The sequence below is a fragment of the Danio rerio genome, chromosome 16 (genome assembly GCF_052040795.2).
Source record: "Danio rerio strain M-AB ecotype USA chromosome 16, GRCz13ab, whole genome shotgun sequence".
NCBI classification, from domain to species: Eukaryota; Metazoa; Chordata; class Actinopteri; order Cypriniformes; family Danionidae; genus Danio; species Danio rerio.
This window is the reverse complement of record NC_141036.1, coordinates 43,384,035-43,400,657: the sequence shown is the minus strand read 5'-3', so window position 1 is coordinate 43,400,657 and position 16,623 is coordinate 43,384,035. Positions and strand designations below refer to the sequence as shown.

At 36.5% G+C, this 16,623-nt stretch overlaps 2 protein-coding genes across 7 annotated transcripts in view; both read right to left on the bottom strand.

Moving 5' to 3' along the window:
* Positions 1-12,836, bottom strand: part of cep162 (centrosomal protein 162) — a 257,947-nt gene extending 245,111 nt beyond the window's left edge. For all 6 annotated transcript variants that reach the window (XM_087285983.1, XM_087285988.1, XM_087285994.1 and 3 more), the window contains exon 1: positions 12,668-12,836. The gene's annotated coding sequence lies outside the window, so the exon portion shown is untranslated. The remainder of the gene's footprint in view (positions 1-12,667) is intronic.
* The window catches only part of si:ch211-198c19.1, a 196,501-nt gene extending 183,665 nt beyond the window's left edge, over positions 1-12,836 (bottom strand). Inside the window, exon 1 of the mRNA XM_087284881.1 lies at positions 12,668-12,836. The gene's annotated coding sequence lies outside the window, so the exon portion shown is untranslated. The remainder of the gene's footprint in view (positions 1-12,667) is intronic.
* Positions 12,837-16,623: the final 3,787 nt, after the last annotated feature.

Below are 16,623 nucleotides of genomic sequence, written 5' to 3'. Positions count from 1 at the left end.
GGACTGACCTTGGCGACAACCTCTACACAGGTGCCGTATAAACCGTGAAAGTAACAAGTCAGGCTTTACACCCGCACCTGCTCTGCTCGTAACTTGCTGGCAGGGCGAAGCAGTTTGGTCTCAGTCATTGATGATGGAAAGGGCTCCTCCAGGGCAGAGACGCCTCTAGAACACTTGGCCACAATAGACTGAGGTCTGGTGATTAAAATCACATCAGTACCATGGAAACAGGGAGCTATATTGCTCCCCCCGGCCAAATTACCACCCCATTTTAGGCTGTATTTTACACCAGACAATGCTATGCAGATTTTAGTGAGGGCAATTAAGGCCTGATATGTGCTCATATGCAGGCAGGCTGAAACCAATAAAGGGAATACAAGTGACTTAGTGTTTTATGTGCATAAAAGTCACCTCACAAACTTTGAGATGCATCTCTGCTACATCATAAATCTAATTTACATCAGTAGAGGAATACTTTTTTTTAGTTATTAAGGATATTTTAAGAGAATAATTGGTATGTAAAGTGATACTTTTTTCTACTCCAAACATAATATCTACAATTCATTTTCATTTTTCAGACAATTATATTATATTTTTTGTAAACTATATGTAAATATATTTACTTAATATTTATTTAAAATAAAAAAACATTGGTAAAATTAGCAATTTAATCTTGACTGAAAAAATATAAAGAGAAAATTTCAATAATAGAGACCATTTTTTTTTTTTTTTTTTTGCAGACGGGCTTCTTCCTGAAACTATATGCCATCTTACCACTGGTGGTGCTGTTGAGCTAAAAACTTAGAAACCAATTTTTTCAAAGCCTTAAGCAGACTCTTTGTGCTCAAAACATGGCTTTACTAGAACTGAAAGCATAAAATTTAATTTAGCATATTTTCTCCTACTCTACGTAATACATTTTTTTACTTAATCTTAATTTCTTTAAAACCTATTTCAAAGCGTTTTGCTGACTTCCACCTCCAGTTTGCGGGAGGGTTTTTATGAAAGTAATTTGCATTAGTCACACACTGTAGTCATTAAATAAGAGGGCAATATTTAAAAAAAATAAGGTTGTCTAAATTGCCTAAATAATTGTCTAACAAAACACAAAGTATCAAACATTTATTTTCATTTTTCAAACAATTTATATTACGTATTTTGTAAACTATATGTGAAATATGTTTACTCAATATTTATGTAAAATAATAAAACATTTGTACAATTACTAAAATGAATCTTGAGTGAAGAAATACAAAGAGAAATGTCTATTAGTCGATGTCTATTATATCACTTCCGGGGTTTCGTCCTGAAACTATGCTGCCTCTTCACTGGTGGTGCTGTTGAGCTAAAAATGTGGAAATTATTTTTTAAAGCATTCACCATGCTGTGTTCATACCAGATGTGGAACACACAAATAAATCAAGATATTTGCATGTAAATAGACACAAACATTTTAATTTTACTCGCTTCATTTGCGTGTCATATTTGCTTCCTTTTCATGTCAAATTCACCTCACAATAGATGCAGATTTGCTTCATGGGCAGGGCTTCTGTGTGCCGGTGACTCTACCTTTGTTGCTGAATGGCTAACATAGATTTATTGAAAGAACAGCTGTGTTTATGTGCTTTAGAAAGGCTGATAAACAGTGTTGATTTGTTTGGAGCTGTGTCTGAGTGCGCTAGAATCATTCTGTGGTGCACCCAGTTCCATGAGTTCATTAATCCCGCCAGAAACTATACCTGGATGATGAAGGCTTTCAGCGGTGCTTTAGACTAAGCAGAGCCCAGTTTGATCAGCTGTTGTTCAGTATCGACATGAGGATTGTCCCTCGGGACACCAACAGGCGCTTCATTATAATCATGCACGTACAAGAGAAAGCTCATGATTGGTTAACGCATCGCGAATGTCTGCTGAAGTTCAGATTTACGCAAAACGCGCATCAATCACTCACATGGCTCAACTCATGCCCTTTCATTCACACTCATCACGCCGCAGGATGTCTATTCTTATCTTTGCATTGACTTAACATGTAAATCACTAGCACTTGACGCTTCATCCGCATCTGGTGTAAATGCAGCATCAAACACTCAGTGCTTAAATTATGGCTTTACTAGTACTAAAAGCATATGATTTTAATTAGCATTCCGGCTCCTCCACAAAATACAATGTTAATTTAATTTAAACCTAATTTCCTTAAAACTTAAACACTTCCTGACTTCCACCTCTTGTTTGTGGGAGGATTTTATGAAACTACTTTGCATTAGTCCCACACTGTAGTCATTAAATTAGAGGACAATATTTTAAAATAGATTTAAAATACATTGTAATTTTTCAAAATATATTATATATTTTGTAAACTATATGTAAAATATATTTACTCAATATTTATTTAAATTAATAAAAAAATCTGTAAAACTATGCAGTCTTACCACTGGTGGTGCTGTTGGAAAAATGTGGAAACCAATTCTAAAGCATTTTCCAGACTCTTAGTGCTCAAAAAACATGGCAAACAGATTTACAAGTACTGAAAGCATTTTATTTTAATTAGCATTTTTCTCAGTCACATAATACATTTTAAACTTAATCTTAAACTAAATTTCCTTGAAACTTTTCCTGACGTCCACCTCCATTTGGTGAGAGGCGTGTTTAAGAAACTAATTTGCATTAGACACACACTGTAATCAATAAAGGAGAGGACAATATTTAAAAAATAAAAAAATACATTGTCTAACAAGACATCAACACAAAGTGCACATGGAAAAAAGGCTAGTCTTCAAACTCACAAGACTTCATTCAAAGCAATACAAAAGGTGACATTTTGGAGAATAAACTTTGTTGCTCTTTTCCATGCAATTACGCAGAATAGAGAGTGAAGCTTTCAAGCATACAAAAGACTCTTTTGTGCTCCATGAATGAAAAAGTAGGAGTCATATGGGTCTGGAATGACATGAGGATGAGTAAATGATGGAAAAAACGAAAATTCTTAGCGACCTCTTTCTTTAAAATTCAATACCTGTGACAAGAAGACCAGATGAAAGAGCAACAATCATCCAAGTATTATATCACACAGAAAACATCCCATTGTTTACTTGAACAATTAACGAAGGCTCCATGAGCAACAAGTTCGCAGAGTTAATACGAAATTAAAAATGAATGACAGCATTCAATCTCCAAATGCATTTATAATAAAGCAGAGCAAAATCCAATTTTCGGTGCGTGTTGACTTTATTCTGTTTCTGTCAGGCCCGCGCTTCTCATTATTGTCTAGTGTATTTTCCGTGGCAGCCTCTATGATACGCATGGTCTGTTTGTGTGCGTTTTCATATGAAGCGGCCGAGTTCTGGGTTACATTTGTTGTTTCTCAATAATTGTTATGGATATTTCTTGTGATGAGTTGCAAGTCAAATACTGACTCCTCTGGTTATGTTAGGCTTGAGTTCACATTTATATGTAATGACAGTGAATCTTATAGCATCCACCCTGCTTTTGGCTTATAAGACGTAGCCATAGAGCTATAATATTTGATAAAGATCTGTGTTTAATTTAATTTGAAAACACTGAATGACACATTAAATGTAAATTTCCACAAAAGCTTTTTGAAATATTAGACAGTCTACAACTTGCATTTGATGTGCATTCTTCATGTAAATAATTTTCTGCTTTTTTAATAGGATAAATGAAAAAAAAGAGCTTTATTAAATATCATAGCTTTATAGCAAAATTTTAAGTAAAAAAATGAGATATTTGATAAAGCTGTTATTTATTTATTCATTTTCCTTCGGCTTAGTCTCCATTTTAGAGGTAGCCACAGCGGAATGAACCACCAACTATTCAAGCATATGTTTTACGCAACAGATGACCTCCAGCTACAACCAGTCCTGGGAAACACCTATACACACTCATTCACACAAAACCGCCAATTTAGTTTATCCAATTCACATATACCACATGTCTTTGGACAGTGGGGAAACCGGATCACCAAAAGGAAACCCACGCAAGCACTGGTAGAATATGCAAATTCCACAAAGAAACTTGGGCACTTGAAACAGTGACCTTCTTGCTGTGAGGCGTCAGTGCATTTATTTATTTAATTCATAAATTAATTTATTTAATTACATAGTGTCTTATGTTTTTTTAAAGAGAGTCTAGAACATTTTGTGTTCACAAAGTTCAATTGCATTAAAAAAAACATATAATGAAAATGACACTGCACTTATTCTGACTTGTACATTAAAAAATATAAAAGAGATAAGTCATCATAATTAAAAAAAAAAATATTATTTAGGGATTTGCTTGAAAAACAAATCATCATGCATCAATCAACATATTTACTCGACAAGAATTTCTAGTTAATAGAACATATTTTTTACAGTACCTGTAGTTTTTCCCAGTCGTTTTGTAAAGTGCAGAACAGGATGACAGAAAATAATTAAAAGGTAGTATCTGAAGGTTTCTCTCACTCCAAAAAAAAACAGGAAAACAAAAACAAATAAATGAAACGTCTTTGTTTACATGCTTTGATTAAAATCATTATATCCAAGTACTTTATAAATAATATTATTAATTTATATTATACTGTATATCTAAAATGTTATAGCTTTTGTTTGTTTTACAATGGTTTGTTTAATGTTTTTATTATATCCAAGATTTGTAATTCTTTAAATGATTTCAAAATAGCTTTATGAATAAAATAGCAAAATAGGTTTTATGTCTTCATTCATATGTTGTGAATACAAATATGTATTCATTATATCCAAAATAAAAAATGAAACCCAGCTGCTCGTGGCATTGACAGATGTGACAGCTCTTTTGCCCGGTCTCTTACACGCACGCATCTAAACGCACACGTTTCATGCACAAACACTTTTTAAATGTGACAAAAACTCTGGACAAGTGAAAGTTGGCTGCTGTGTCTTTAATGTGGTGTAAAGATTATTATTTATCATATTATTTATGTTATTAAAACATAAAGGAGGATGTAGCAAAGAAATACCACTTATTAAAATATTTACTTCTGTTTAATTATTATAATGATGGAACTTGCGACCTTAGTTGGCTAACGATGGTTTTTCGGAAACGCACCCATGTGTGGGATTTTTGATTTAGGGGCCGTTCGCTCGCACTGGCCCGACAATGAAAAAGTGGTTGTTCCCAGCACCACCTAGTGGATATTGTGTAAAGTGTTTTATTTTATTTTTTTTTTTATGAAAAGGCAGCTTTTGCTGCTGCAGTACAGCATGTGACTGCGCGTGACAAATTGCAGCAGTAAGCGTGAAGAACTTCTCAGTGGCGATATCTATGTACTATTATTACACCAAATTACATTTTAGTTGTGGTTTTTATGGTAAAAGACTAAATGAAAAAAAAAAAAAAAGTAGAAGCTTAGGTGCATGGCCCCAGACAGTACAAAATACAGAAAGTGCAAAATACAGACAGTGCGAGTACAGCACTGTCAACAACAGCATACTCCCCCCAAAAAAACAGGACAATGTAAAATTGACAGCGATATGTACAATGAATAGGTGTACACACAGTTGTAGGCAGTATTGTTTCAAATATAGATTGGTTAAAGTACAGTGCATGCTACATATTGATGATGTGCAGTGAGGAGTATGGAAGAGTCTGTGTGGTGTGTGTTAAGTATTCATCAGCCTGATAGTCTGAGGGAAGAAGCTTTCCTTCAGTCAGCTAGTGAGTGATCGGATGCTGCGGAACAGTCTGCTTGATGGTAGCAGAGAGAAGTTTATGGCTTGGGTGGCTGATAAATCTCTTGGCCGTCCTCATGCACTACTTGGTGTAGATGACCTGGAGGGAGGGAAGCTCACCTCCTTCTACGTGTGCACCAGTTCGCACTATCCTATGTAGGCCTTTGCAATTGCTGCTGGTGCTGTTTCCATACCAGATGGTGATACAGCCAGACAGGATTCTCTCCACAGTGCAGGTGTAGAACAAGCGGAGGATGTGGGGGCTCATTCTAAACCTCCTGAGACGCCTGAGGAAGAAGAGAGGTTGTTGTACCTTTCTCAGCACTGCGTCTGTGTGAGCAGTCCATGTCAAATCCTCAGCTATGTGTACTCCAAGAAACTTGAAAGTGCTGACTCTCTCCACTGGTGTCCCGTTGATGGTGATTGGGGTGTGTTCTCTCTTTTCTCTCCTGAAATCCACCACCAGCTCCTTGGTTTTGCTGATGTTGAGTGAGAGGTGGTTTTCCTCACACCACTGCGTCAGAGTGTGCACCTCCTCTCTGTAGACCGTCTCATCATTATTGGTGATTAGGCCCACTACCGTTGTGACGTCCAACAATGATGTTGGAGCGGTGTTTGGCTGAACAGTCATGTGTGTACAGGGATTACAGAAGTGGGCTGAGATCACAGCGCTGTGGAGCACTCTGACCACCTGGTGTCTTATTGACAGGAAGTCCAGAATCCAGTTGCACAGAGAGCTTGTAGGCCCAGAGCCTGGAGCTTCACCACCAGCTTGTTTTCCAGGTGAGACAGAGCATTGTGGAAGGTGAAAGCAATTGTATCATCAGTGGAGCGGTTATTCCTGTACGCAAATTGCAGAGGGTCAGTGTAAGCGGACAGTACAGAGCAGATGTGCTTTTTAATCAGCTTCTCAAAGGTCTTGCTGAAGATATGTGTTAGAGCAATTAGACACCAGTCATTCAAGCATGTGGTTTTAGCTGATTTTGGTATGGGCACAATAGTAGCTGTCTTAAAGCATGTGGGAACCACAGACAGAGAGAGCAAGAGGTTAAAGAAGTCTGTGAAAACTCCCGCTAGCTGTTGTGCGCATGCTTTAAGTACACATCCAGGGATGCCATCTGGGCCCGTAGCTTTCTGGATGTTCACGCGACGGAAAGATCTTGTTACGTCTGCTACAGAAACAGAGAGTGTGCTGGCGGTTTCGGCCAGGGGAGCGTGCAGTGTGTGCGCGCTCTCCTGAGCTTCAAAGTGGGCGTAGAACGAGTTGAGCTTGCCCGGGAGAGACGCAGCAATGTTTACAGTGGCGGATTTGTTACTTTTAAAGTCCGTGATGTAATTAAGTCCCTGCCACATGCTCCTTGCGTTATTGGTGTTAAATTGACTATCTACCTCGGCTCTGTATTGACGTTTTGCTGCTTTGATGGGTTTCCTGAGGTTGTAATTTGCTTGTTTTTGTTTCTCAGCATTTCTGGATTTATAGGCAGATGTTCACACTGATAGGGCTGTTCGAACTTCGCCATTGATCCATGGTTTTTGATCGGGGTAGATATGGACAGTTTTTGTTGGGACCACGTCTTCTATACATTTCCTGATGAAGCATGTAACGGTGTCCGAGTACACTTCTATGTCATCATCAGAAGCTGCCTGGAACATATCCCAGTCCATGTGATCAAAAGTCCTGAAGTATGGGATCCGATTGGGCCGTCCAGCTCTGAAACGTCCTGAGGTTGGATGAGGGAAAGAATATTTTTTCCACATCTGACTGTAGAATATTATGCTTTTATTGTTTTAATGTTTGAAAAATTCTATCAGTTCGCAACATGATCAAACATCCGAAACCGGAAAATAAAAACATGGTATACAAGTATTGTACCTTTGGGATCTTTGAAGCCTTTGTAAATGAATCCAAGGGTGGATGAAAGCTACAGAAAGGTCAATAAAAAGGTTACCTCGCTTTGGTAGATCTAAGCAATCAGGCTAGTTTTGATCGGACCCGTTTGATTGAGACTGAACTTTGCTGCTCTCTGCTGCAGTGTCCAGTTTATGGTGTTAACCACACAGCAGACGGCCCAGAAGGCATCTACTCTCCGGGGACTCTCTCTGGTGTGCGCTGGGAAGAAAACTGAAGGTCTTGAGTTAACCGGCACCATTAGATACTGTGACAGCCTTTATAAATCTTTTATCCTGTTCTTTGGTAGTGCTTCTTTGATACATCACGACAAATTGACTTTGGGGAAGGAGTCAGATAGTATCACAGACTTTTACTGCAGAGTCGGGCAAATAATCCCTAAAAACTCCTGCAACCCAAAAAGAGTGCATGAAGGGGATTGACGGATATATCTCACCCCAAACCTTTTTCTCTGTCACGGCTTATTATTTCTGTAGGTGTTCTCAAAAATAGTGTGATAAATACTGGCCGATCCTTCTGTTCCTGTTCACTTACACCAACTTGTTTACCAAAAATGTCCAAAAAACCCACAAGCATGACAAAAAAACATGAAATGTGCTGCTTCACAAGGTGACCATGCACTGAGATTTTAAATTAAAATGCTCCTACTGACCACATAATCACAACTGCTCGTTATTGAAAATATATAATGAGCCAATGACATGGCATTTAAGCATGTGGTCAAAAAGATCTGCTAAAGTTAAAACAGGACATCCAAAAGGTAAAATTAGGTGATTTAATTGACTTTAGGAGCTAATTAAGCATAATTAGAATAGTTTGACCTACAAAAACCTTTAAAATATGCACTAAATATCCCTCAAGACACTGAAAACGTATACATTTTTATTAATAACTTACATGTAATTTAAATACATTCATGAATTTGATTCACTGTAGCATGTATTACCAAACTACCGAAAAAAGTTAACCCCATCGTCAATGTATAATTCGCACACTGGTAATGTCAGAATTTGGCGCGAACAACACAAAAACATTGAAGGATTTATTCTTCAGTAAATCACCAATTCAGGCTGCTGGTTGTTTTACCAGTGAGCTTTGTTTGAACACCACAGCCAACCACTGTAATGTTGCTGACCAGGTCTGTCACTTTACAACAATGGTGTATCTTGTTATACTTCCAGCAGGATAATCACAACGCTCAGCTGAATTGTAAAAAATATCTGTTAATTAACAGTTTCTGTTTTTTTTTTTTTTTTTTTTTTTTACAAGTGTTTTTTATTTATTTACAGTTGTGAATTACATTATGGAACCGTGACCTCTGCTCTGAAACTTTTAATGTTGAAACTAAATTTTAGAGTTTAACAAAGTGACTTTTATTGACATTCATTATATTATTTCTAACTACTAAAATAATAAATAGTATATAAACAAATAAGTCTAACATAACAATGCATCACTTTAAACTATTAAAAATGTTAATAAAAGTCAGTTTATCAAACTTTTCAAGGTTAACAGTTAACAGTAGAAAGCTCAGAGTACCATAACACAATAAAAAAAAACAAATGGTAAAAAAATAAAAACATGAATCAGAAAATATTAAAAACTGCTCACTTGGACATAATGAGAAATTCACAATACTCATATGAACTCAATCACCAAATAATAAATAAATAAATGAAATGAATTCATCCATTTATTACAATCTTTTTTTTAATCATATTTGAGATTTAGTGAAATGTATGCATAACTATCATATCAATATGGACAAAAAATTATGAGCAATGTTTCCAGAACCTCAGTGAATCTCTGCCATGAAGAATGAATAAAGTTCTGAAGGCAAAAGGGCAGCTATTATAGTGTCTGGAGAGTATACTGTATATCTTTAAATGCTGGAATACAGAACTTTTGTACTAGGACATTTCTGTTCTTTTCTCAATATTCTCCTCTGATGCTATTCCCACTTAACAACCTGCATTTTAGTACTATAATCAACACATTCATCTTCATTCCCATCCAAAACAAAAGCAAATGAGAATGAAAGATGAACTGGGAAATGCCAGACTGAATCTTTTAAAATAAGAAACGATGCTCGTCTTTCTGCATATTGATGTTTATTTCTTAAAATGTTTGAAAGAAACAAATATATGTCTCCTTGCTTCAAAACAAAATGCTTGAGACTGAATAGACTGCATTAGAATGTGTATCCTAATAGAGATACACTAGACTTAGCCTCAGATGTCACGTCCACAGACATTTAGCTGAATGTCTGAGGTCTAGGGTGCACAAAATTGTCGTTTGATTGACTGAATTAGTCCATCCTATTCTTTAACAGTACACCAACAAATCTTGTCATTACAACAACAAAATAGTTCACAAAGGGCAAGTTCAAACTAGATGAACATTGATTTGATTTAATCATGATACAGTCCAACTTTTCTGAATATGGTTTATTGTTAGATTACTTTAATTCATTTGATTATACAAACAGTTTGATCTGGCTTTAGACAACCAATGTTGATGTTTTTAAGATTAGTTTGCTAGGTTTTTAATAAATATGAATAATAAACTAGTTGCACTGTTTTTTCCAGTACTTCGCACCGCAATACTATGGCTCCAAAATACTGGCAGTGCCACTGTAGTTTGTAAATGGTAGTATCGTCATTGACGGTTCTACAATAGTTCAGTTGAGTTAATGATTAATGAGCCATTAAATAAATAAAATAAATATAATTTTTTAAAAATAAATTATAGAACGTTAGGAGCCTATGATGCCATTGACTATAATGGAAAGATGGAGCATAAGTGAGCGAATGGACTGATCGGCATGATGGCAAATCTATGCCAAAAAGAATCGAGCGCACCGGTGGTTCACACATGTGGCGAACTGCAAGAGGATAAATGCTCACAGAACTGAACCTAGATACTATGAAAAATTAGCCCAAAGCTTGTTGAAAACCATTGTGTGTGCACATGTTCTGTGGGCCCGATAGGCGGCCTCTCGGTTTATTTCTCAAAGCACATATGCGCGATTGTTTTTCTTTCTCTCAAGGCTGATTCTTTACGGACCCTTCTCTTTCATCGCATGAACACTTGAGCCACGGCTGCAGCCGATGATCAGTGAGATTAGTCGAGCACAGGGAGGGCGGAGTTGAAAACGAAACCGTCGATTCAGACGGGTCGTAACTTTCTGTAGTCATGACAGATCATATGGTGTGGTCAGATTTTTTTTATTATTATTGAAGTAACAACAAAAGTACAGTATATACAAACAAAGCATACAATAAAGAGAAATGGAAATGTACAGATACAAAATATCAGTACAAATGATAGATTTTCAATAAGAGAATTATGAATTCAATTTATTTATTATAATATATAAATTACAGTATTTTGATATATTGCTTTATTTCATAGATGTAAGTTGAGAATTAATACAGTATCGCAATACTACTTGGCATCGTGATACTTCAGCTGGTATTGTATCGTCGCCTAAATGTTGTGCGTGGAAACTAACTTTACTCCGTAGAATAAAAAAAGAAAAAGAGAAAGTGATAAAAACAGGTGATAAAACAAAAGGGGTCATGTTATCCAGCTTTTTATAAGTACTTAAAAAATAAAAAAATTTACACAGTGGCGCAGTAGGTAGTGTTATTGTTTTACAGCAAGAAGGTTGCTGGGTCGCCGGTTCGAACCTCGGCTAAGTTGGCGTTTCTGTGTGGAGTTTGCATGTTCTCCCTACATTTGCGTGGGTTTCCTCCGGGTGCTCTGGTTTCCCCCAGTCCAAAGACATGTGGTACAGGTGAATTGGGTAGGCTAAATTGTTCGTAGTGTGTGTGTGTGTGTGTGTGTGTGTGTGTGTGTGTGTGTGTGTGTGTGTGTGTGTGTGTGTGTGTGTATGTTTCCTAGAGATGGGTTGCGGCTGGAAGGGCATACGCTGCGTAAAATTGTGCTGGATAAGTTGGCGGTTCATTACGCTCTGGCGACCCTGGATTAATAAAGGGAGTAAGCCGACAAGAAAATGAATGAATAAAAAATATATTAACGGACAGAATCTAAAATATCCCATGGGACAGAGTAAAATTCCATTAAAATACAAGGTCTAATGAGAATCTAAAATTCAAAATCCGATCCTATAGGATAAAATTAAGTCATAATGCCCAACTTGATTTTAAAATCCTATAGGATAAAGTGAACTTCCAACAAAAATTCTGAATGTCCATTATAATCCACTAGGATCCCTTGGATAAACTAATCCTATTTAAAATTCCAATTAGATTTGTTTGACACGGGAATGGCAAAAATAGTAAGTAATCATAAAAGACAATGTTAGAAAATATAAATATATTGTGTTCTTTTACAAAATCAGAAAATACACACTAATTTATTATTATCTTTTTTTCTTGTTTTAAGTGCAGAAAACTTTAATGTGTGCACTCTTTTTCTTATCTTATTATTTTTTCTAAAAAAAAAAAAAAAAAAAAGAGGGTGTTTCCTAAGTTAAAGAGCATTGAGTCACTCTAGTCTGCTCTTTCCAGGTACCAAGGGAAGAGGAGCAGTTTAATTGCTACAACATGATTTATTTGACAGAGCCTGAGGCAGTTACAATGTCCTATCCTCCACATGCAGCACTGCAGAAATGCCAACGCCAACAACCCTCATGAAAAAGTGAAGTAGCACAGAACAACTCAGAAGACCAAAGAAAAATTTATATTGGGAAAAACATATAACAATTAGGCTACTTAACGAAGGCCTGTGGAGCATTACATAAAAATGTTTTCATTTTGAAGAGACAAGGAAATATCTGGTTGAGGAATATTCCATAAAACACATTAACAAATCTTACACTGAAACTTTCGACAAAATAATTGGCATTCTGTAGTACTCTTTAAAAACAGCTCTGACACAGGCTAATACACAAATACAAAACAGAAAACGCCACATAGTTTTGTTTCACACTCACGCACTTTTTGATAGCTGACAAAAAGCCTTTCATGGAGAAAAAAACTGAATACAAAACTGGCACGGCGACCATGGTTAAATACATTTGGCTTACCAGAAACAGATAGTTGTAGCCTCCTAAATCCAGTAGCTCTTGAGATGCCTGTGATTTCTGTTCCTGTGTAACTTTGCTGTCGACAAATATCCAGTGTCATACTTGCTATGCAGTATTCGCGTGTACAGAGCACATTTTGTGAAGCACACAAGTTTGTTTGGTTGACATCACGTGTCAATTAGCCACATAACTATGTATGCTCAAGCTCCGCCTACTGACCGTTAGTAGTTTAACATGATTACAAGTGCATCAGCATGGCAGTGCAATAATCGCAATTTCAAGTGTTTTTAATTTCACAAAGCAACAAGTTGCAGTTAAATTTTCTTGCCAAACAGTTTGAAACCAGGGAGAATGTCATACAATTGTAGTAAGGCATAGTTTTTAATAAGAGAACAAAATTTTATAAAAAAATGTGACATAGACATCATCATTAGTTTGTTCTGGGCACTTGACAGTGAATGACATTGCTGTATTTGTATCTGACATGGTGTAACATTTGTTTACAAATATGTTTATTCATATAAGCAAACAGTAGCATTTCTTACAAAATTAGGGCTTTAATGTGCACTAAATGTTCAAGTTTTCACACATTTTGTTTAAATATTTTTTGTTTTGTTTTTTACTCCAATCACCTATATCAAAGCAACACACAAATGATGTAGAAATATGGGTTTACAATTAATCTTAATTAATAATTTTATCACACAAGAGTCAAAAAAATCCTAACTAAATATATAGACGAATTATTATGTTTGTAGACGTTCAGGATGCACGTGCAACAAGGTGCCAGAAAAAAAATGATGTTAATGTTGTTTTCAAGTCACACTTGCAGGTTATTTCAGGCCAAATATTCAAAGTGCCGAGGTAAACAATATAGGGAGTGTGTCACAAGTTGACACTGAATGAATGTATAAATATAAAACCAACTTTACCTTAATAACTTTCACGTTTCATTCTTAGCATTCAGTGTCCGCAGTTTAAATAACCATGTTTAACTGCTTTTGATAAAATCATTGCAGCAATCAAAAATGAGTAATGTGTATGATTCACCATAGTATGCACTTAACCAATATGTAATGAGAACTGCAGTTCAGCACTTTTAAATGGGTTGTCACTTCATTCAGCTCCCTTTTAGGCAAAGACGTCTGCGGTTGGCATTAAAAGCAGTTTGGTGTACGGTAAAAGTTCAGTTTTTTTTTTTTATTTGGCATCCTACTGCACAACATGACATGTTTACAATTGCAACAGGTCTCTTTTTACATCCGGGAATCTATGTGACATCATGTGTGACGTAGGTTGGTAATTCGTCAGTAAAAATTTCAGTTGTGTTATACTGTAAAAATACATAATATTTTAACATTTAAGAAATTCAGAAGAGTAAGGCTTACAAGATACATACAGATCCATTAAACACATACGCTCACCCGTCTCTCTTTTTCGAACCATTCTTTGTAAATCCTAGAGATCCCAGCAGATCAGCAGTTTCTGAAATACTCATACTATTCTTTCTGGCACCAGCAACCATGCCACGTTCAGTGCCACGTTCAGTCACCTTTCTTCACCATTCTGATGCTCAGTTTGAACTGTAGCAGAGTGTTTTGACCATGTCTACATGCCTAAAGGCATTGAGTTGCTGCCATATGATTGGCTGATTAGAAATTTGCTTTAACAGTTGGGCAGGTGTACCTAATAAAGTGGCCAGAGAGTGTATAACAGATGATGCCTGTTGAATTAATAAGGCTCGAGGACTGTAATATTTCCTGCGAACACAATAAGATAAATTAAGATGTTTAAGCATGGTTTAAGGCAGTGAAGCAGAAGATGAGGACTTGCTGGTGAAGTGACCTTCATGTGGGTTGTGTGAGAGCCTGGCTGAGAGGCATTCATGGCCACATTATTTCAGATGTTGAGCATCGTGATGACGGGGGCACGTATGTGAACACCTCTCATGTATGGAAATGTCTTGAAGAGGATAACACTGAGGGTGCTAAAGAAAGCCTCGTCTCTTATAGTCAGTGACTCACACATTACTTAAAACTAAACCAATGCAAAACAGCTCTCACAACTGAGAATAAGATCCGATCCACAGAGACTCGCTGTATGAGTCCAGCACTTATTTGAATCTGTGACTCAACCATCACTGTTGCCTTGGTGAAACGCTGGATTCAGTTCTGGAAAAAATATTTTGAAACCTCGTGAGATGCTTGCTGCCTACACTCTATATACAGTGATGATCAGAAATAGAGATCAACCTACAATTTTCAAAGATTGCTTAGTCTTATTTGTAGTTCTCCCAACAGGAGTGGCTTCTATTCCAATCTAGAATTACTTTTTAAACCATAATCTTTTTCATAATTCTTTAAATAACCTAGCACCCTCATATCTTGCTGAAGTGACATCAAATTATAAAACAAATAGATCTTTAAGATCCAGCAAGCTTTGACCTCTCCAAGTTCCAAGTTGTGTGACAAAAGGTGATTGAACCTTTGTTGTTGCTGACCCCTCATTATGGAGCAAACTGGCTACCTCCTTCAAAATTGTGCCCTCATGACCTGTTTAAAACTCTTGTTAAAAATCCACTTACCATCCATTTTCCCAAGCCCTAGTCTATATTCTGTTTGTCAGCTGTTCCGTGGCTAATTTATTTATCATTATGTCAGTAATTGTTGCTTTGACTGCTATACCTGCTGGTTCTTTGATGAATGTACAGCCCCTTGGATCAATTGGTAGTTGTGTGAAAGTATGAAAAAAGAGTGTAAGAAAATAACACTGTAAAACAATAAATGATAAAAAGTGAAGACAACAAATATATGTGTAACTCAACAGTGCTGGACAACAGAGTTGAGGGTCCACGTGCCTTTTATTTACAAGATTAGTCAGGCAGGCAACTGTCAAAACAGGGGTAAACAGATAAAGATAATCCAAAACCCTGGTCACAAACAGGTGAATGGTCAATACAGGCGGATACAGGTGTGTTCGTAATCAAATAAGAACCGTAACAGGTGTAAGTGTGTGGTGCATGTCAGGATATGTAGTTCCTTAGGTGACAGGGTTGTAGTCCCAGAATGTTGAATGTTCTTCAGTGATCTATCAGGGTTAGATCGCTGGACATTGTGACAATATGTTGCTTTAACTTATTTTCAACCAGTCAATCAGTTTTCAACTAAATTTGTTCAAGTTAGACAGTTTAACTTACTATTTCTAGCCAGTTGAACTGATGTAAGTTGAGATGATCAGAAAAGTTAATTTGATTCACCTAATACATCAAAGGCAGAAGAAACTTTTTTTACAGTGAAAGTAAGAAATTAGAGGTTTTAAAACTTATTTCATAAGTTACATAAATTCTGAATTACAGTTCTAAAATTTAATTACAGTACATATACTTTCTGGTAAAGAACACTGATCAAATTTTGAGAACGTTTTCAGGAACCAATGAGTTAATATGGCACCTTGTGGTAAATTCCTTAACTATCTGACAATCTCTATCTAACTGAACTTTGTGGTTTTCACTGACTTTGTAAAATGGTAAAGCATTCTGAAGTGGCTAAATCATCATCATCATCATCATCATTATCATCCTTAGCGCGACAATCCATTACTGGATCCTGGCTGCCTCAAGTAATTTCCGCCAATGTTCTCTGTCCCGGGCAACTGCCCACCAATTCCTTATTCCTAAAACATTGGCGTCACTGCTAATGCAGTCTCGCCATCTTGGTTTAGGCCTTCCTACTTTTTACTTTTTATACTAAAATGCCTAAACCCTTTAACAATAGGTTGTACAGATGAAATCCGTAGGGAATAGGTTTTCAGCCACAGCAAGACAAGTTGGTCAGTCTAATCTTCAAAATGTCACAAACTCATTTAAGCTCATCAAAAAGCCTTGTCATCCATGAAAGTCAAATGAACAAGAGGACACAATATTGTGGATAATCTCACTGGTACATCAGTTTGCTCTC